Raw genomic sequence first — 23,042 nt, 5'->3', positions numbered from 1 at the left:
CAAATATTTGGTGGGTATATGGCAAATTTTTATTTGACAGAATTTCTGAAATATTTATTCAGAAATATGATTTCTCCCTGATATTTTGGACGGAATATCTGTCTGGTTTCATTAAAATGATGTAGATTTTGGGTGCAAAGATGTATCCAAGCATTCCTGCACTTGATGCCAAGATGGAGAAGATCTATCTCAACAGCAACCATTACCCTGCCTTTGGTGCTATGGTAAACAGGGAGGAAGGTGACCCAGACACTGCAGAACACTAGCATGCTGAAGGTCAAGAACTTGGCTTCATTGAATGTGTCAGGCAGATTCTTTGCCAAAAAAGCCATAGTGAAGCTTCCAAGGGCCAGACAGGCCAAATATCCAAGGACACAGTAGAATGCTGTAGTGGAGCCCTTGTTGCACACGATGATGATCTGGCCATGCTCAGACTGTTTATCAATATCAACAAAGGGAGGAGAAACTGCTAGCCAAATTGCACACAGAATACATTGCAATAAAGTACATATGGGAATAATGTAGTTGGGTGCACCTGATATCAGGAAGTTTCTTAACCTTCTTCCTGGGTCTGTGACTTTGAAAGCCAGAACCACAGTGATTGCTTTGACCAGAACTGTGGAAATAGCCACAGTGAATACAATTCCAAATGTGATTTGCTGTAAGATACAGGTACTTTTGTTAGGATGGCCAATGAAGAAAAAGGAGCACAGAAAGCAGAACATGAGTGACATGATTAATATGTAGCTGAGGATTCTGTTATTGGCCTTCACAATAGGAGTGTTATGGTGCTTTACAAAGACCCAAAGTACCACAGCAGTGAATGCAGACAAACAGAAGGCTATTAAGGCAAGTGCCATCCCCAAGGGGTTTTCATAACTTAGAAATGTCACAACTTTCTGAATGCATTTGTTCTTTTCTGTGTTGGCATACTGGTATTCTGGACAACTCATACACAGATCCATATCTATTGTTCAAGGAAAAGTTCAGTTAGTACTGCTTTAGAAACTTTATCGACAAGGAATTTCAAGTAAGTTGTTGAAAGACACATAGCAATGCTGCCTTTAATGCTGACAATGTAATTTCAAGGACATTTCAACACAGCATTGCTTTCAATTCATAATGTTCACAAAGATGTAATGAAAAATAATGCCAAGACATTATTTCTTTGTTTATTTAACATTATTGATTATATCATATACAATGTTATCAGAAAGAAAAGATTTCCAAAACCATTTCTTGTTCTATGTTGATATCAATTTGAATATTGAACTGAGAGAATGATGCCTTTGTGGAGAGCAATTATTTGATAAGTTGCCTAAAAGCCTAAGAAGTTAACTTAGTTAAAACCTAAGAACGTTTTACTCTAGCAGAGAACCTGAGTTCAGATCCCAGCACTGATGTCTCATGAGTGCATGTAAATGTAACTACAGGGGTATTATTTCCTCTTACGTGTACTTGTGCATGTACTACCTATACCACAGAAATAACAATTGGTATAATGAAGTGTTGTACGGAATTTCGTGGAATTCATTTATGTAAATATTAATTATTTTTATTTTTTCATCTAAAAACGTTTCAGTATACTGTTAGAAATTATTGTAATTTCTAAATCACAATGTAAGGTTGGAATGCATGATTTCAAAAGACATTTTTGAATATATTGCTTGGTTCTACTTCATGCATCATGTGAACTAAGTCAGATTGCAAAACTTAGCAACAAATGACTTGACTGCTGTACCATCTCACAGGCATCATATGTCTTTTGATAACTTTAATTCATTATATAAATGGAAAGGTAAAATAATTGAAAAGCTAACCATAAATTTTATGCATGTTGCCAACCCTAAATAATAATTTTAATAATGGGTTTTGTTTGTAAAATGCTAAATATGAGTCTCACCATATATTCTGAATCATGGATTAACCCTTATCTCCTGTGTTCTGTATTCATATCACATCTGGCTGTTAGTATGATCCTCAGAATTTTACATACTTAGCACTTTCTTAGATATTTTCAAATACTTTTGTCTTCTATATTAATCTTACAGAGAACATGGATTTTGTACCTAGTCATTCCATTGTCTAGTTTCAATAGATTGTCTATTACATTAGGTACTTCATGGGCTCATATATGTACATGGTATGTATAATCATATACATTATCAATATATTGATGAAATATGACTAATTTAATTTTTAAAAAAGTTGATTAAATCTAATGTACATGTTGTTTTAAAATAGATCATTTACTGGGAAAAATCTTGTGGAAATTCCCTTATATTGCAGTTTTATTTCAAGGTATTTTTTGAAGAATGTAATTTGCCATTAATTTTCAAGGAGTTAATATGTGGTTTAAGGCACAAGGTATATGTGTTTATTTATTTTTGGCATAATTTTGTTATTTATATTTATATCTACAACCAGTAAATTAGAAAAGTGATATATTTTATATTTTCAGTTGCCTTTGGTTGACTTCATAATCTTGGGGGGGGCACAAGAGTAATGTATATTTACAGGGTTTATCCGAGCATCAAACACTTACTTGTCTCATTAGAAATTTCATTTTCGGGGTTGGGGATTTAGCTCAGTGGTAGAGCGCTTGCCTAGGAAGCGCAAGGCCCTGGGTTCAATCCCCAGCTCCGAAAAAAAGAACCAAAAAAAAAAAAAAAAGAAATTTCATTTTCAGGGCACAGGCTGCAAACAAAACAGCAGGCTTCCATTCCCTCCTTTCAGATTTTTCTGAATTCAGGACTACAATCTGCACTGCAAACAGAAGGTGGCATCTGATAAAAAATTAGACACAATAATAATGCGTTTTAGCTATTTGTTTTTTTTGTTTTATATTAGTATATTAAGATTCAATTAGTTTGTTTTATGCATAGTAACTGCCTTTTTATTCTGTCCACTTTTAATGATGAGCTATGAATGTTGGAAATACAGTGAAGAAATGGTGGATAATTTTCAATGTCTAGTTATTCAGGAAACAAAGATGATGGTGAGTTGTGTGTAAAAACTAGAGATTGAAACCTCATGTTTTGGTTTTTTTTAATTAATTATTTTCAATTTTGCACTAAGTACTGTGAACAGTATTTGGGATATTTTCTGAACCAACACTAGCCTGCTCTCATATATTCTAAGCATTTTCTTAATTGTCAATTGACCTAAGATTGCCCATCTCACTGTGGGCAGTATATCCAGGAAATAGTGACCTTTTGAGATCTATGCCTTAATTCCAGTCTCCAGATATGCACACTTGTATGTCTTTGACTATAAGTCTTACATCAAATCACCCCTTCATCTTCATGTTCCTTATTACCAAATTTAATGAAATCAACAGAGAAGCAAGTTAAGATTTTAAGCCATCTGAAAGAGGGATAGTATGTCTTTTAAACACTGATAACAAATATGATCTTGAATAAATTACCATTTCAAAACATAAGAAATTTTATATGAAAAAAAACAGTGGACTATGTAGCACTGATTTATTATGGTTTGAAATGATAAAATGATTTGTAGCGACCTTAAATATGGAGTGTTTCATGAGGTCAAAATGTCCCACAGTAGCTGCAAATACTATAAAAGGATGGATGAAAATTAGACTGTTTAAGTTAATTGAAGACTTGAAGAGTTCTTCTTATGATTTTCATACGGTTGAAACAAGGTCTCACCATGAACTAGCTATAGATTAAATCTCACAATAAAGGTCAGAGAACATTTTCTCTTTTTTAACCATCATTTTGTCTAAATTTATGTTAACACTGTAATATTTTGAAGGCTATTTTGAGTTAGAGTACTAAAAAGGGCATACTTTTATGCTTCACTTTATTTTAAAGTAATGTCTCCATATAACACATGGCAAGTTTAGGCTCACAATATAGGGCAGACTGACAAGAAAGTGATTTTCAGACCACTGCCTCTAAAGTGCTTGGATAAAAACATGAACAAATAAAACTACGTATCATTATTTCTGACTGTCACAGATAAAAATTTTGTCTGCATGTATTTTCAAGAGGTTTGTGAAAGAAAATATCATATCAATATCTGTTTCTTCTGTCCTATCCATTGTTTGATTTCTTTAACTCTGAATAAAATCTGGACTTGGTTAACAACCTAGTCATAATATTTATGGAAAATAATGTAATTCAATATTGTGTGCTGTATTAGATTCAAAGCACCAGCATATGTGGAACCATTCTTGCACTTCTGAATTAAGTTCTCTATGTTCTCAGAGTATGATCTTTTTGTTGGGGTTTATGTTCCTTTTGTAGGTGTTTTAGCCAAGGATTATTCCATACATGTAAATCAAAGGCATTGTTTTCTAATTTCCTTTTTCCCTCTTATAACACAATTTACTCTTTTCCTATAATTTTATAAAAAAATTAGTTCTTGTCTTGTATGTGTATTAGTCTGTACACCATCTGAAAGGCCAAGAATATCTTAAAATTTAAAAAAAGGCTTCTTGTCGTTGATTAAATTTAGAGATTATTACCAAAATTATTCAAATATAATTGAAAATTATGTCTTTCTTTTGTCTAATTGCTGTTACTGCACTATTTAATGGGTTTTAATAACTATTTCTCTGTCTTTTGTACTAGCCCTGTGTACATTTGCCTTTGAAATTTGATCATCTAAATTAAAAGTTGAAGGGGGCCTTCAAGTATATTAAAAATTGATGTTTCTGTGAACTTGCATTCCCATAAATGTATTAATTAGTGAACTTGGTACATGTCATTCTATATATGTGAAAACAATTTTTAGTATAATAACAAGTGTTAGAATTATGAATATTAGTGTTTTATAACTGTAACATTAGTATCACTTGTATCAACATGTGTTCCAAAGGTTTATGTTAAGGGAGGAGATTACTGTGTAATACCAACAATGATATGAAAAGAATACTGTTCACTTTAAAGAAAGAATATCAAGCAGTGGAAAAGAACAATATTATATTCATTATATTTCAGATAATGGTTCTGATATGACAAAGGTATAATTTATGCATGAATGAAATCTTCAGTGAATTAGTAAAATATGTTAAAAATGAAAGAAGAAAGATAAAACAGGAGCCTTCTAATTATTTCCTGATGTGGGAAAATGTTTCATTTCAATCCGTTGCAGTGTTACTGCTGTGTAGTATAAATCAATAAATTAGTACACACCCACCTTTCTACTTCCTGTGGCCAACTCAATCATGTCTCCATATAAATGAAAGGGTTCACCATGTATAAAATATGGGCTGATCTTTGCTATCTTCACCTTAATCTGAAGGTGTTGTGAGACATTCTGTATGTGAACAACATCATAGTCTTCCTTCACTCTCTCTCTCTCTGTTTCATAATCACTTTTTCCCCAAGAGGATTAATAAAGTGCATTTTTCTTAGAAAGGAATTTATCTAAAAGACAAGTGTTGCACAAAAATGTATATATCATTCCTTCAAGTCATAAAATACACTATAATTTAATAGTTAAAGCTACATAATTTAAAGAATGAAAGAGAGAAATCCCAACAGAAGGAATTGGACAAATTAAAATTGGTTTTATGTGGAGGTCCTTTATTTAGTTGGACGTGCTTTGTACATGGCAATAAGAATAGATCAATTTCCGTTCTTCAACATGCTGACCTCCAATTTAAGCAGGAACACTTGTTGAAAATGCTGTCTTTTTTCTACTGGATAGTTATAGACTAGGACTTCAAGTACTATATTGAATAGAGAGGGAGATATTGGGCCAAGTGAACCAAGACCTTCCAAATAAAACCAGATACACTGAAACCAATAGAAAAAAAAGTGGGGAAGAACGGCAAATACATGGACACAAGAGAAAATTTACTTAACAGAACACTAATAACATGTTCTAAGATCAAGAATGAACAAATTTTACCTCATAAAACTGCAAACTTCCATAGGGCAAAGGACAAAGTTAATAGAACAACAAAGCAACAAACAAATTGGGAAAAGATCGTTACCAACCCTACATCCAATATAGCTTTAATATTTAATATGTACAAAGACTTCAAGAAGTGAGGCTCCAGTGAATGAAAAACCCTTGTAAAAATGTGATACAGAGCTAAACAATGAATCCTCAACTGAAGAATATGGAATATCTTAGAAGCCACTAAAGAAATGCTCAGCATCCTTAGTCATTAGGTAAATGCTTATCAAAACAACTCTGAGATTCTACCCCACACTGGTCAGAATGGCTAAGATCAAAAATTCAGGTGACAGCAGATTCTGGCATGGATGTGCAGAAGAGGAACATTCCTCCATGGTTGGTGGGATTGCCAGCTGGTTAAACCACTCTGAAAATGACTCTGGTGATTCCTCAGAAAACTGGACTTAGTACTACCTGAGGCCCAAGTTATATCACTCCTTGGCATATACCGGAAAGTTGTTCCAACATCTAATAATGACACATGATCCACTATGTTAAAAGCAGGCTATGTATAATAGCCAGATCCTGAAAAAAAATCCAGATATCATTAAACAGAGGTGTGGATAAAGAAAATGTGGTATATTTGCACATTTTATAAACAATGTCGTCATGAAATTCTTAAATCAACGGAACTAGAAAATATCATCCTGAGTGACATGACAAAATCACAAAAGACCGTGCATGGTATTCACTCACCAATTAGTGGTTATTAACCCCAGAGCATGGAATAATCACGATGCAATTTACAGACCACTTGAAGCTCAGGAAGAAGGAAGAACAAAGTATGACTGCTTTAGACCTTTTTAGATGGGGGAACAAGAAAGCTCACCAGAGGAAATATTGTGATACATTTTGGAGCAAAGTCTGATAGAAAGGCCATCCAGAGAATGCCATATGTAGGGGATTCATCCCATGTAATGATACCATCCAGAAAATATTGTGCATGTCAGGAAGTACTCATTGACAGGAGCCTAATATAGATGTCTCTTGAGAGTCTCTGCAAGAGCCTGTTATATACAGAGATGAATGCTTGTAGCAAAACGTTAAAATAAGAAGATGGTCCCTAATGGAGCAGTTAGAGAAAGTGCTGAAGGAGCTGAGGGGTTGGCAACTCCGTAAGAAGAATAACAATATCAACAGACCATAAATCTCAGAACTTTCAGGGTCCCAAGGATTAATCCACCATAACAAGAGTACACATTGATGAACCTATGGCTCCAGCTGCAAATGTAAGACAGGATGGGTGTGTCAGGCATTAATTGAAGGAGAGTCACTTGTTCCTGTTAAAATTTGATGCCCCATTGTAGGGGAATGTTAGGTGGGGAGCTTGGAAGTAGTGGGCGGTTGGGTGACAAAGCAACATCAAAGAAGCTGGCAGAGAGTGGATGGGATAGTGGGTTTCTGGAGGGGAAATTGGGAATGGGGACAATATTTAAAGTGTAAATTACAAGACACCACCCTGATCTGAAGTGACCTAGTAAAATAGCTCCCTGCACCCAAATCCAGTGGGAGAGCTGAAACTTCAGAGAGGCAGACACTCCTTGAAAGCCAGAAGAGACTACAATCTGCCCACATTTCTGACTCTAGAGGAAAATGCCTAGCACCATCTGGGAGCCCTGTACATAGGGACCTGAGAAAAGGTGGGCAGGCCTTTCTCGTTGCTGCACTCACAGAGAGCTGAATTGCAGCTTCCGAATAGTGAGTTCAGGCCTGAGACCAGAGGTAAGACCAACTTTTCTGCTCCAAGTGACCTGCCTGGTGGATTCAGAACACAGAGAGGCAAAATTCCTCTGGGAAGGGACACTTCCAGTTTTTAGCTGGAGCCCAAACCTCGATGATCCTGGCCAACAGCTCTCTGCTCCCAAACACTGTGGAAGAGATAACTCATTGCCCAAGCAGGTGGGTACGCCTGAGACTGCAGGGCAGTAGAGAATACCAGTACTACACACCCTTACCCACATTCCTGGCCCAAGAGGAAATTGTATAGGGACTCTGGGAACAGGAAGATAGGGGCACTCAAGCTGCAGGTCCCCTGTGCTCTAGATACCTCCCGTATCTTATGGGACTCCGTCAAACAGTTCCCTGCACCCACATGGGAGGGAGAGATAAACCTTCAGGGGGCAGACATGCCTGGGAAGCCAGCGGAGACTGCACTCTGCCCACATTTTTGATTCTAGAGGAAAATGTCTAATGCCATCTGGGACCCCTGTGCACAGGGACCAGAGAAAAGGCAGGCAGGCATTTCTGGTTGCTGCACTCACAGAGAGCTGAAACACAGCCCCCGACTTCAGCCTGAGATCAGAGGCAAAACCAACTTTTCTGCTAGAAGTGGCCTTCCTGGTGGACTCACGACACATGCCTACAGGAACAGCTGAAGACGAGTAGACAGGAAAGACTACATGCCTGAAAGCAGAATACTCTGTTCCCATAATTGGGTAAAAAAGTAGAGGAAAAGAGGTCTACAGCACTCCTGGCACACAGGCCTATAGGACAGTCATGCCACTGTCAAAAATAGCAGAACAAGGTAACACCAGAGACAAACTGATGATGAGGGCAAGCGCAGGAACCAAAGCAACAAAGACCAAGACCACACGGCATCATTGAAGCACAATTCTCCCATCAAAACAAACACTGAATATCCAAACACACCCGAAAAGCAAGATCTAGATTTAAAATCACATTTGATCATGATGATGGAGAACTTCAAGAAAGACATAAAGAGCTCCCTTAGAGAAATGCAGGAAAACAAAAATAAAAAGTAGAAACCTATAGAGAGGAATCACAAAATTCCCTGAAAGAATGACAGGAAAGCACAATCAAACAGTTGAAGGATTAAAAATGGAAATAGAAGCAATAAAGAATGCACAATGGGAGACAACCCTGGATATAGAAAACCAAAGGAAGAGACAAGCAGTCATAGGTACAAGCATCACCAACGGAATGCAAGAGATAGAATAGAGAATCTCAGGAACAGAAGTTTCCATAGAAAGTATTGAAAAACTGTTAAAGAAAATGTAAAACGACAAAAGCTACTGGCCCAAAATATACAGGAAATTCAGGACACAATGAGAAGATTAAACCTAAGTATAATAGATATAGAAGAGACTGAAGACTCCCAGCTCAAAGGACCAGTAAATATCTTCAACAAAATCATAGAAGAAACTTCCCTAACCTAAAGAAAGAGATGTCCATAAACATACAAGAGGCCTGCAGAACTCCCAATAGAAAAGAAATTCCTCCTGTCTCATAATAGTCAAAACACCAAATGCACAAAAAAGAAAGAATATTAAAAGCCTTAAAGGAAAAAGGTCAAGTAACATATAAAGGCAGACCTATCAGAATTACACCAGACTTCTCACCAGAGACTATGATAGCCAGAAGGTCCTGGACAGATACCATACAGAACCTAACAGAACACAAATACCAGCCTAGGTTACTGTATCCAGCAAAACTCTCAATTATCATAGATGGAGAAACTAAGATATTCCCTGACAAAACAATATCTTTCTACAAATCCAGACCTACAAAGGATAATGAATGGTAAATCCCAATACAAGGAGGCAAGCTACACCCAAGAAAAAGCAAGAAACTAATCATCTTGCAACAAAACAAAGTCAAGCACAGAAACATAATCTCGCATCCAAATACAATTATAAAAAGAATCAACAATCACTATTCCTTAATCTCTCTCAACATCAATGGACTCAATTCCACAATAAAAAGACACAGATTAACAAACTGGATATGCAATGATGACCCAGCATTCTTCTGCCTACAGGAAACAAACCTCATGAACAAAGACAGACATTACCTTAGAGTAAAAGGCTGGAAAACAACTTTCCAGGTAAATGGTCTGAAGAAACAAGCTAATATCGAATAAAGTCGATTTTCAACCAAAATTATCAAAAAAGATAATGAAGGACTCTTCATATTCATCAAAGGAAAAATTCACCAAGATGAATTCTCAATCCTAAATATCTATGCTCCAAATACAAGGGCAGTTACATACATAAAAGAAACCTTATTAAAGTTCAAAGCACACAGAGCACCTCACACAATAATAGTAGGGATTTTCAATACGGGACTCTCATCAATGGACAGTCATGAGAACAGAAATTAAACAGAGACATAGACAGAATAAGAGAAATCATGAACTGAATGGAATTAACAGGTATTTATAGAACATTCTATACTAAAACAAAAGGATATAACTTCTCACCACCTCATGGTACTTTCTTCAAAATTGACCATGTAATCAGTCACAAAACGGGCCTCAACAGATACAGAAGGATAGAAATTGTCTGACGCACCACGGCCTAAAGCTGGTCTTCATTAACAATAAGGAAAAAATGCGAACATATACATGGAAGATGAACAATGCTCTACTCAATGATAACCTGGTCAAGGAAGAAATAAAGAAAGAAATTAAAAACTTTTTAGAATTTAATGAAAATGAAGGTACAACATACCCAAACTTATGGGACACAATGAAAGCTGTGGAAAGAGGAAAACTCATAGCTCTGAGTGCCTGCAGAAAGAAACAGGAGAGAGCATATATCAGCAGCTTGACAGCACACCTAAAAGCTCTGGAACAAAAAGAAGCAAAAAAACCCAGAAGCAAGTAAAAGATGGTTTTCTGAGAAAATCAACAAGATTGATAAACCCTTAGCCAGACTAACCAGAGGACTCAGAGACAGTATACAAATTAACAAATTCAGAAATGAAATGATGACATAACTACAGGATCAGAGGAAACTAAAAAAAAAATCTTCAGATCCTGCTACAAAAGCCTATATTCAACGAAACTTGAAAATCTGAAGGAAATGGAAAATTTCCTAGACAGATACCAGGTACCAAAGTTAAATCAGGGACAGATATACCATTGAAACAACTCCATAACTCCTAAAGAAATAGAAGCAGTTATTAAAAGTCTCCCAACCAAAAAGAGCTCAATCCAGATTGGTTCAGTGCAGCATTCTGTCAGATCTTCATAGAAGACCTCATACCAATACTATCCAAATTATTCTACAAAACTGAAACAGATGGAGCACTACCGAATTCCTTCTGTGAAGCCATAATTACTATTATACCTAAACCACACAAAGACCCAACAATGAAAGTGAACGTCCAACCAACTTCCCTTATGAATATTGATGCAAAAATACTCAATAAATTCTTGCAAACTGAATCCAAAAGCACATTAAAACAATCATCCATCAAGTAGGCTTCGATCAAAGAATGCAGCGATGGTTTGACCTATGAAAAATCATGAACGTAATCCACTATATAAACAAACTGAAAGATAAAACCCCCATCGTCATTTCATTTGATGGTGAGAAAGCATTTGACAAAATTCAACATCCCTTCATCATAAAAGTCCTAGAAAGAATAGGAATTCAAGCTCATAAATAATCATAGTAAAAGCCATACAAAGCAACCCAGTACCTAATATTAAACTAAATGTAGAGAAACTTGAAGCAATCCCACTAAAATCAAGGACTAGACAAGGCTGTCCACTCTCTCCCTATTTATTCAATATAGCTCTCCATGTTCTGGTCAGAGCCATCAGACAACAAAAGGAGGTCAAGGGGATACAGATCGGAAAAGAAGTCAAAATATCACTATTTGCAGATGATATGATAGTATATTTAAGCGATCCCAAAAGTTCCACCAGAGAACTACTAAAGCTGATAAACAACTTCAGCAAAGTGGCTGGGTATAAAATTAACTCAAATAAATCAGTAGCCTTCCTCTACACAAAAGAGAAACAGGGAAATTAGGGAAACGACACCCTTCATAATAGACCCAAATAATATAAAGTACCTCGGTGTGACTTTAACAAAGCAAGTAAATGATCTGTACAATAAGAACTTCAAGACACTGAAGAAGAAAATTGAAGAAGACCTCAGAAGATGGAAAGATCTCCCATGCTCATGGATTGGCAGGATTAATATAGTAAAAATGGCCATTTTACCAAAAGCAATCTACAGATTCAATGCAATCCCCATCAAAATACCAATCCAATTCTTCAAAGAGTTAGACAGAACAATTTGCAAATTCATCTGGAATAACAAAAAATCCAGGATAGCTAAAGCTATCCTCAACAATAAAAGGACTTCAGGGGGAATCACTATCCCTGAACTCAAGCAGTATTACAGAGCAATAGTGATAAAAACTGCATGGTACTGGTACAGAGACAGACAGATAGACCAATGGAATAGAATTGAAGACCCAGAAATGAACCCACACACCTATGGTCACTTGATTTTTGACAAAGGAGCCAAAACCATCCAATGGAAAAAAGATAGCATTTTCAGTAAATGGTGCTGGATCAACTGGAGGGCAACATGTAGAAGAATGCAGATCGATCCATGCTTATCACCCTGTAAAAAGCTTAAGTCCAAGTGGATCAAGGACCTCCACATCAAACCAGACACACTCAAACTAATAGAAGAAAAACTAGGGAAGCATCTGGAACACATGGGCACTGGAAAAAATTTCCTGAACAAAACACCAATGGCTTATGCTCTAAGATCAAGAATTGACAAATGGGATCTCATAAAACTGCAAAGCTTCTGTAAGGCAAAGGACACTGTGGTTAGGACAAAACGGCAACCAACAGATTGGGAAAAGATCTTTACCAATCCTACAACAGATAGAGGCCTTATATCCAAAATATACAAAGAACTCAAGAAGTTAGACCGCAGGGAAACAAATAACCCTATTAAAAAATGGGGTTCAGAGCTAAACAAAGAATTCACAGCTGAGGAATGCCGAATGGCTGAGAAACACCTAAACAAATGTTCAACATCTTTAGTCATAAGGGAAATGCAAATCAAAACAACCCTGAGATTTCACCTCACACCAGTGAGAATGGCTAAGATCAAAAACTCAGATGACAGCAGATGCTGGCGAGGATGCGGAGAAAGAAGAACACTCCTCCATTGTTGGTGGGATTGCAGACTGGTACAACCATTCTGGAAATCAGTCTGGAGGTTCCTCAGAAAATTGGACATTGAAATGCCTGAGGATCCAGCTATACCTCTCTTGGGCATATACCCAAAAGATGCCTCAACATATAAAAGAGACATGTGCTCCACTATGTTCATCGCAGCCTTATTTATAATAGCCAGAAAATGGAAAGAACCCAGATGCCCTTCAACAGAGGAATGGATACAGAAAATGTGGTACATCTACACAATGGAATATTACTCAGCTATCAAAAACAACGAGTTTATGAAATTCGTAGGCAAATGGTTGGAACTGGAAAATATCATCCTGAGTGAGCTAACCCAATCACAGAAAGACATACATGGTATGCACTCATTGATAAGTGGCTATTAGCCCAAATGCTTGAATTACCCTAGATCCCTAGAACAAATGAAACTCAAGACAGATGATCAAAATGTGAATGCTTCACTCCTTCTTTAAATGAGGAAAAAGAATACCCTTGGCAGGGAAGGGAGAGGCAAAGATTAAAACAGAGACTGAAGGAACACCCATTCAGAGCCTGCCCCACATTTGGCTCATACATATACAGCCACCCAATTAGACAAGATGGATGAAGCAAAGTAGTGCAGACCGACAGGAGCCGGATGTAGATCGCTCCTGAGAGACACAGCCAGAATACAGCAAATACAGAGGCGAATGCCAGCAGCAAACCACTGAACTGAGAATAGGTCCCCTATTGAAGGAATCAGAGAAAGAACTGGAAGAGCTTGAAGGGGCTCGAGACCCCAAAAGTACAACAATGCCAAGCAACCAGAGCTTCCAGGGACTAAGCCACTACCTAAAGACTATACATGGACTGACCCTGGACTCTGACCCCATAGGTAGCAATGAATATCCTAGTAAGAGCACCAGTGGAAGGGGAAGCCCTGGGTCCTGCTAAGACTGAACCCCCAGTGAACTAGTCTATGGGGGGAGGGCGGCAATGGGGGGAGGGTTGGGAGGGGAACACCCATAAGGAAGGGGATGGGGGAGGGGGATGTTTGCCCGGAAACCGGGAAAGGGAATAACACTCGAAATGTATATAAGAAATACTCAAGTTAATAAAAAAAAAAAACCTTCAGCAAAGTGGCTGGTTATAAAATTAACTCAAATAAATCAGTAGCCTTCCTCTACAGAAAAGAGAAACAAGATGAGAAAGAAATTAAGAAAACCAAACCATTCATAATAGCCCCAAATAACATGAAATACCTCCGTGTGGCTTTAACCAAGCAAGGGAAAGATCTGTATGATAAGAACTTCAAGTCTCTGAAGAAAGAAATTGAAGATCTCAGAAGATGGAAAGATCTCCCATGCTCATGGATTAGTAGGATTAATATAGTAAAAATGGCCATTTTACCAAAAGCAATCTGCAGATTCAATGCAATCTCCATCAAAATACCAATCCAATTCTTCAGAGAGTTAGACAGAACAATTCACCAACTCATCTGGAATAACAAAAAACCCAGGATAGTTAAAACTATCCTCAACAATAAAAGAACTTCCAGGGGAATCACTATCCCTGAACTCAAGTAGTATTGCAGAGTAATAGTGATAAAAACTGCATGGTGTTGGTACAGAGACAGAAAGATAGACCAGTGGAATTGAATGGAAGACCCAGAAATAAACCCACAAACCTATGACAATTTTATTTTTACAAAGGAATGAAAACTATCCAATGGAAAAAAGCTAGCATTTTCAGCAAATGGTTTCGGTTCAAATAGAGGTCAGCAAGTCGAAGAATGCAGATCGATCCAGTCTTATCACCCGGTACAAATTTAAATCCAAGTGGATCAAGGACCTCCACATCAAACCAGATACACTCAAACTAATAGAAGACAAAGTGGGGAAGAATCACAAACACATGGGCACTGGACAAAATTTCTTGAACAAAACACCAATGGGTTATGCTCTAGGTTCAAGAATTGACAAATGGGATCACATAAAACTGCAAAGCTTTGGTAAGGCAAAGGATACTGTTTTTAGGACAAAATGGCCACCTACATATTGGGAAAAGATCTCTACCAGTCCTACAACTGATAGAAGGCTTATATCCAAAATATACAAAGAATCCAAGAAGTTAGACTGCAGGGAGACAAATAACCCTATAAAAAATGGGGTTCAGAGCTAAACAAAGAATTCACAGCTGAGGAATGCCAAATGGCTGCGAAACACGTAAAGAAATGTTCAATATCTTTAGTCATAAGGGAAATGCAAATCAAAACAACCCTGAGATACCACCTCACACAAGTCAGAATGGTGGAGATCAAAAACTCAGGTGACAAAAGATGCTGGCGAGGATGTGGAGAAAGAGGAATTCGCCTCCACTGTTGGTGGGATTACAGACAGGTACAACCATTCTGGAAATCAGTCTGGAGGTTCCTCAGAAAATTGGACATTAAACTACCTGAGGACACAGCTATAACACTCTTGGGCTTATACACAAAAGATGCCCCAACATATAACAAAGACACATGCTGCACTATGTTCATAGCAGTATTATGTATAATATCCAGAAGCAGGAAAGAGCATAGATGTCCTTAAACAGAGGAATGGATACAGAAAATGTGGTAAATCCACACAGTGGTATACTACTCAGCTATCAAAACAATGACTTTTGAAATTCATAGGCAAATGGATGGAACTGAAAAATATCATCCTGAGTGAGATAACCCAATCACAGAAAAACACACATGGTATGCACTCATTGATAAGTGGCTGTTAGTCCAAGTGCTCAAATTACCCTAGGTGCACAGAATACATAAAATTCAAGAAGGATAAATAAAATGCAAATGTTTCACTACTCTTTAAAAGGGGAACAAGAATACCCTTGGGTGGGAATAGGGTGGCAAAGCTTAGAACAAAGGCAGAAGGAAAACCCATTCAGAGCCTGCCCCACATGTGACCCATACATATACAGCTACCAAACTAGATACGATGGATGAAGCCAAGAAGTTCAGGCTGACAGGAAGCAGATGTAGATCTCTCCTGAGAGATACAGCCAGAATACAGCAAATACGTAGGTGATTGACAGCAGCAAACCACTGAACTGAAAACAGGACCCCATTTAGCTAATCAGAGAAAGGACTGAAAGGGCTTGAAGGGGCTTGAGACCCCATATGAACAACAGTGCCAAACAACCAGAGCTTCCAGGGACTAAGACACTATCCAAAGACTATACTTGGACTGACCCTGGGCTCCAACCGCATAGGTAGTAATGAATAGCGTAGTAAGAATACCAGTGGAAGGGGAAGCCCTTGTTCCTGCCAGTCTGAACTCACAGTGAATGTGATTGTTGGGGAGAGGGCAGTAATGGGGGGACCATAGGGAGGGGAACACCCATAAAAAAGGGGAGTTGGAGGTGTTAGGAGGATGTTGGCCAGGAAACCCAGAGAGGGAATAACAATCGAAATGTAAATAACAAATACCCAAGTTAATAAAGATAGAAAAGTGTTAATTAAAATATCCCATGAAGGAAAAAAATAAAATGGTCTAAAAAATGAAATTATCATAATTTTGAAAGGACTTCAGTTCTCTCAGAGAAAACTACCAAATACAAACTGACAAAATGCTGATCTAAACAGAGTTATGCAACCCACACACACATACCCACACAAACACATTAACACATGGAAAGGTTCACATCTCTTCTGAGTTACATATATAATAGAGCTATACCGTTATTTACTCACAAACATACATACATGTTGACACACAGATGTAAATTTAAGGCACAGAAATAATATACATGTTCACAGATATAGAATTACACAACATACACATATTGACACACACATAAACAAACACACATACACACACACACACACACACACACACACACACACACACACACACAAGAATGCATACCGAAATGCACGAATACACAGACTGATAGCAACACACAGGGATTAGTACAAAATATAAGCAGCAGCCCTGAATGATATTGACACCAAGAGAATTTATAATCACACATACTCACTAAAAGGCAGATAAAGGCCAAGTCAAGCAGAGAGAAATAGTCATAAACCTACACAATAAAGCAGATACAAACACGCATAAGGACATAACAAACACTCACAATATATATGCAATAGTATACAGAGGCATATGCTCTGACAATCACACAAAGAAACATACACACATACACAAACATTTATAGAAAGAAATTCATACATAGAAAAAATGTTGCTCAAATCTGCAGTCATAACAATACATAAACATGTATGTTCCAAGCAAAACAAATAAAAACACAGATACACAGACCGTGTAAAAAATATAAATTTACACAGCGAGAAAGATACATTCACCACTATAAACATATTTTTATAGATGGAAATGACTACCAACACTATTTCTTGTTTAATTACTCTCAGAAACCAGGTGATTAACTGGAGGCAAACTATGGGCAGAATCAATCAATGACCTTAATGAAAACCATTCCTTAAAATGCTTTACAAACAATTGATGGGTATATAGAAAAACATCTTCAATCATAAAGAAAATTCATGAAAGAGTACTGTTTATATTGAATATTTGTTGTGGTATGCTGATGGATATTCAGGTGCTCCCTAGGAAACAACCAATTTTAATTGATAAATGGTGCCTTTGTTTTCCATTCAAGTTTATAAATGTCTAGATTTCTATTATTTAAAATGTTCAGAAACAAATCTATTTTGGAAAACATCTGTTATTTCATTAAGTGTATGTATTTGTGTGATTCTAAATGGCTATACAATTGAAGACACCTAACCTCACCCATTAGAAGAAACTCTATGTATCCACTGGTCTCCATCTGGAACCAGAGCTAAGGCTCTCCTCCAGTCTCCAGACCCAAAACCTGCCTCCAGAGAGCTGGTCTCTCAGGTGTGCTCTCACTCCTAAGCCCACAGCTGTGTCCCCAGTTTTGCTAAAATAACTGTACAAAGAGTGGCCCATGAAAACACATAGGGTGCTGGGACCATGGAGGAGCCTGGGATAGGAGCCTTCTGGCTTGCAAGTCTTAGATACCCCAGCAGGGAAGAAAAGCAAGACTCATATTTAAAAACACATTTCATGATGATCATAGAAGACATTAAGAATGACATAAATAACTCCCTTTAAGAAAATCAGAAAACACAATTAAACAAATAAATGCCTTTAAAAAGAAAACAGAAAAATCCCTTAAAGAGTTACAAGGAAACACAACCAATAAGGTGAAGGAATTGAGCAAAACCATAGAGGATGTAAAAATTAAAAAAAGAAGCAATAAGAAATCACAAAGGGAGCCACCCTGAAGATAGAAAACCTAGGAATGTTATCTGGAGTCAAAGACATGTGATTCGCCAACGGAATACAAGACATAGAATCAAGATTCTCAGGGACAGAAGATACTATAGAAAATGTTTACCCAATACTCAAAGGCAATACAAAATATAAAAAGGCCCTAATGCATAAAATTCAGGAAATCCAGGAAACTATGAGAAGAACAAACCTAAGGATAATATGTATAGAAGACAGAAAAGAATCCCAAGTAAATGTCCAGTAAATAGCTTCAACAAAATTATAGAAGGAAACATTCCTAACTCCAAAACAAAGATGCCTAATAAACGTACAAGAAGCCTACAGAACTCCAAATAGATTGGACCAGAAAAGAAAAAAAATCTAATGCTCCTGTCACTTAATAGTTAAAACTCAAAATCCACAAAACAAAGACAGATTATTAAAAGCAGTAAGGAAAAATTGTCAAGGAACAAATAAAGGCAGAGCTATCAGTGTTATATCAGGCTTCTCAATAGAAAGATCAATGATAGGAGACCCTGGGCAGATGCCATACAGACCAAACGAGAACAGAAATGCAAGCCATGATACTATACCCAGTAAAAATCTCAATTAACAGCAATGGAGAAACCAATATATTCCATACCAAAACCAAATTTACACAATATCTTTCTGCAAATCCAGCCTTACAATGAAAGTAGATGGAAAAGTCCAACACAAGTCAGGAAACTACACTCTAGGAAGAGCAAGAAAGTAATCTTCTTTTGACAAGCCAAAAACAAGACGGCCATACAAACATAATTCCACCTCTAACAACAAAAATAGCAGGAATCAACAATCATTGCTTCCTAATATCTCTTATCAATGTACTCAATTCCCCAATAAAAAGATATAAACTAACAGAGTGGATACATGAACAGGACTCAGCATATTACTGCTCAGAGGAAACACACCTCAGTAAAAAAGACAGCCAGTACCTCAGAGTGAAAGGCTTGAAAACACTTTCCAAGCAAATGGTCACAAGAATAAAACTGGAGTAGCCATTCTAACATTGAATACAATAAACTTTCCACAAAAATTATCAAAAAGTTAAGGAAGGCCACTTCATGGGCATCAAAGTAAAAGTATATCAAGATGAACTCTCAATTCTGAACGACTGTGGCTCCAAATTCCATGGAACCCACTATAATAAAATAAATTTACTATAGCTAAACCATTCCTTGTAAAACACAAAATAATAGTCAGAGGCCTTAACACCACACTCTCATCAATGGACAGATCATGGAAACAGAAATTAAAAAGAGATTCATTGAAACTAACAGAAGTTATGGAATAAACAGATGTCTGTTAAACACTTCATCCTAAAACAAAAGAAATATACCTTCCTCTCAGGATCTCATGGAACCTTCCCAAAACTTACCATATAATCATTCATAAAACAGGCCACAACAGATACAAGAAGTTTGAAATAATCCCATGCATCCTATCAGATCATCATGGCCTAAGGCTTGTCTTCAAAAACAACTATAACATCTAGAAGCCCACATGGACATGGAAGTGGAACAACATTCTACTACATAATAACTTGGTCATGAAAGAAAAAAAGGAGGAAATTAACTTTTGAAAATGTCATGAAAAGGAAGGCACAACTTGCTTAGATGATCAGGTTGACAGCAGTTGACCACACACTTGAAATCTCAAGAACAAAAGAAATAAATACATTCAAGAGGAGCAGACAGAAGAAAAAATCAAAGTCAGGGCTGAAATCAATCAAGTAGAAACAAAGAGAACTACACAAGGAATAAACAAATCCAGGAGCTATTTCTTTGGGAAAATCAACAAGATATACATAACCCCTTAGTCAGACTAACCAAGGAGCACAGGCACAGTATCTAAATTAACAAAATCAGAAATTAAAAGGGAGATGTAAGAGAAACTGAAGAAAATAAAAAATCATCAGATCCTATGATAAAAGCCTATACTCAACAAAACAATTAATTCTCTATGAGATGGAAAATGTAAAGCAATGATAGAGTGTTGTTAGTAGGTGGGGGTAAGTGGGAGATCTTCAAAGAAGTAGGGGAAGGGGAGTTGGAAGTGAAGGAAAGGGGATAACATTTGACATGTAAAAACAGGAAATATCTAATAAAAATAAAAGATAAAATTTCCACCTTCAAGCAGTGAGTACTTGCTCCTTTCTCATTTCTTATTTCCTGATTATCAACTTCTTCCAGATTTTTCTCATGGAGGACATGTGCTATGGCATACACAGCATTGTATATATTATGACTATAATCATTAAAGTCTATGTCAATCTTCTGTTAGCCATTCCAATGAGTCAGTGGATGTAAAGTTCCACAATATTTTACAGTTAGATGCTGAGGCTTCATGGTTAAAATAGTTCCACTCTGGTATTAACAGATTTAAATCTCTACTTCTGAGATGATATCGTGTCTCTACAAAATTTTTAAAGCCAGAAATCTCACCATGGTGGTGTAGAAATGCCAGAGTGCCATAGAATGTGCCATGAGTTAAGACTCTCTTACTTATCGGGAAATCCAACTCTGATTTGGTGACCCAAATCCTCTGCATAACTGGAGATCCCCACATTCTGAAGCTCAATTCAATAATACTCTGTGTTTCCCCATAAATGATAATAACATTTGTGGATGACATCACAATTTGGTTGTAGTACATTTCAGTTTTAGGATAGTGTGAAACCTCACTGTTTTTCATCATGTTCACAAAGGCAAAGCAAATTTCCTTGTCTTGTGTCTCTTTTTTCAATTCTGAGAGAAATTGATGGCCTTCATCATTATCTGAGATGAGAAGGCCAACCCAGTTCCAGTTGAAATAAAGTATGAAGGAGACCATTGCCAATACTAGTGATGTGTCCTTTGGGGTCATCTGATAGAGATAGGGAAATTGTTCATTATCACTGAAGATGGAATGGAAAGGTCCATAGGAAATCTGAAGGAACTATACAGAGAGCAGAATGAGGTGAAGTTCACTTAAAAAAAAAACAACTTGTAATCATATTACCTACAGTGAATTACTTATGACTTTTTCTCTCATCATTGATTCAAATGAACAAATGTAGAAGCCTGATACATTCAGTTCTAATAGGAACAGCAAGCATAGCTGTATGACAAAGATATAACAAAACATATTTGCATATTATAATAACTTCCATTCTGTCATACAGAATGTCTTGATATCTGTGTGTTCAATGTTTGGAGAGATTTTAATATATTTACAACTTGGGGATATTTGTTTATTTTTTTTCAGAATGGCATTCATGCCTTAATCCAGAAATAGTTCCTCTACTATTTAACAGGAAAATCTGATGCATAACACTTCTTTAACTGTAGGAACACATATTGTTTTCTTGCCCTACTTGTAGGTATTCCTTGTACACTACAGGATGTGACTCACATAAAGATGCTATAGATCTCCTTTTCAGAAAAAGGCTCCAAAAATACTCTTCCTATGTCATCTTCAGGAAATAGATAATCAGAACAAAGTAAATTTAAAAATGTAAACACAATTTGGCTGCCTGAAAGTGTTAGCAGCAGATCATATTATTAAACTTATTCTCCTAAATAACCAAGAAATTTTGATGCAAAATATATCAGACTCAAAAGTTGTCTTTCTTGAAGCAATTATACAGAAACAAAGGTAGATCGAATGGAGTTATCGCTAACATATAAAGTATCTTATAATGATGGGAAAATAATTATATGGAAAGATATGAAAGAATGAGGTATGAGAACGCCACAATCCCTCTTTCTTAGAAATGTTCACTTATGAAGGTCCACTCTTGTATCTTAGGAGGAGCAAAGAAACCAAAAACAATATAAGACATAGCATTAAATTCCACAGAGACATGATTTAATCATTATATTATTAAATAAGACAATTTATAATAACAATAGAAATAGGTTGATGAAATTTTTGACAGAGATTCTAATAACAATGGGCACAGTGACCCTTATTGGTCAGTCCAACACTCGCTGCTAGTAAAATGACTAACTTCTCAGACATGATAGGAGGTTTTTATCCTGTCTAGTGACAATGAAATGTTATGAGGTGCCAGGCTAAAAATGGTTTGTCATCATTTGTAAAAACAAGTACTACAGATAATTAAAATTTTGTTTATAGAGAAAATGTTTGTAAAATGAAATCTGATCAATCACACTTCATCACTGATAACCATAACATAAGCTGTCTATGTACCCTAACAGTCTAAAAGGCTGTGTTTTAAAACAGCTATCAGCAACTCACCTCCTTACTTGAGTTGCAAGCCTCATCAGCACTTTCAATCCTTTCTCTAATCCTCTAACTTGGTTCCATTCTTAGTTGAAATGGTTAAATACTAGCATTCACCTCCTTACTTGACATGTTCTGGTTGTGCCTCTCAGAATACAGTTATATCAGTCTCCTATCAGCATGCACTTCTTGTTTCATCTATCTTATCTGAGTGATTCATAAGATATTTGCTGAAGACTATACTCACTTCAAGTGTACAGGTATAAACTTGGTCCAGGTACTTAGGGCAGTAACTTTATGATACTTTCCTGCAGACTACACTCACTTCAAATATGCAGGAATACATTGTGCCATATACTTAGTGCAGAAATTAAGGGTTTGTTCCACCACACAAGCATAATTCATCTGCTTTCTACTAACAAAGGACTGTGATATATTCATTCTGGGTACTACTCATCATTATAACTTAACTTATACTAGATATCATTGATAACCTTTCCAGTTAAAATAAAACAATGCTAGCATCCTACTGAGAACTAGGAAAATAAATAAATTGCAGATACATTTGTATTTGCCAGGATTATATGATTAAAATG

General features: G+C 36.6%; 1 non-coding gene and 1 pseudogene across 1 annotated transcript; one reads left to right on the top strand and one right to left on the bottom strand.

The window, feature by feature from the left end:
• Positions 1-58: 58 nt before the first annotated feature.
• Vmn2r116l-ps23 (vomeronasal 2, receptor 116 like, pseudogene 23) lies at positions 59-22,792 on the bottom strand (annotated as a pseudogene).
• On the top strand, positions 2,568-2,648 carry Trnap-agg19 (transfer RNA proline (anticodon AGG) 19). Its single transcript has one exon. It is a non-coding gene; the product is annotated as a tRNA-Pro (tRNA).
• Positions 22,793-23,042: the final 250 nt, after the last annotated feature.

This window comes from Rattus norvegicus, chromosome 1, assembly GCF_036323735.1.
Source record: "Rattus norvegicus strain BN/NHsdMcwi chromosome 1, GRCr8, whole genome shotgun sequence".
NCBI lineage: Eukaryota > Metazoa > Chordata > Mammalia > Rodentia > Muridae > Rattus > Rattus norvegicus.
This window is presented reverse-complemented; position numbering and strand designations above follow the sequence as displayed.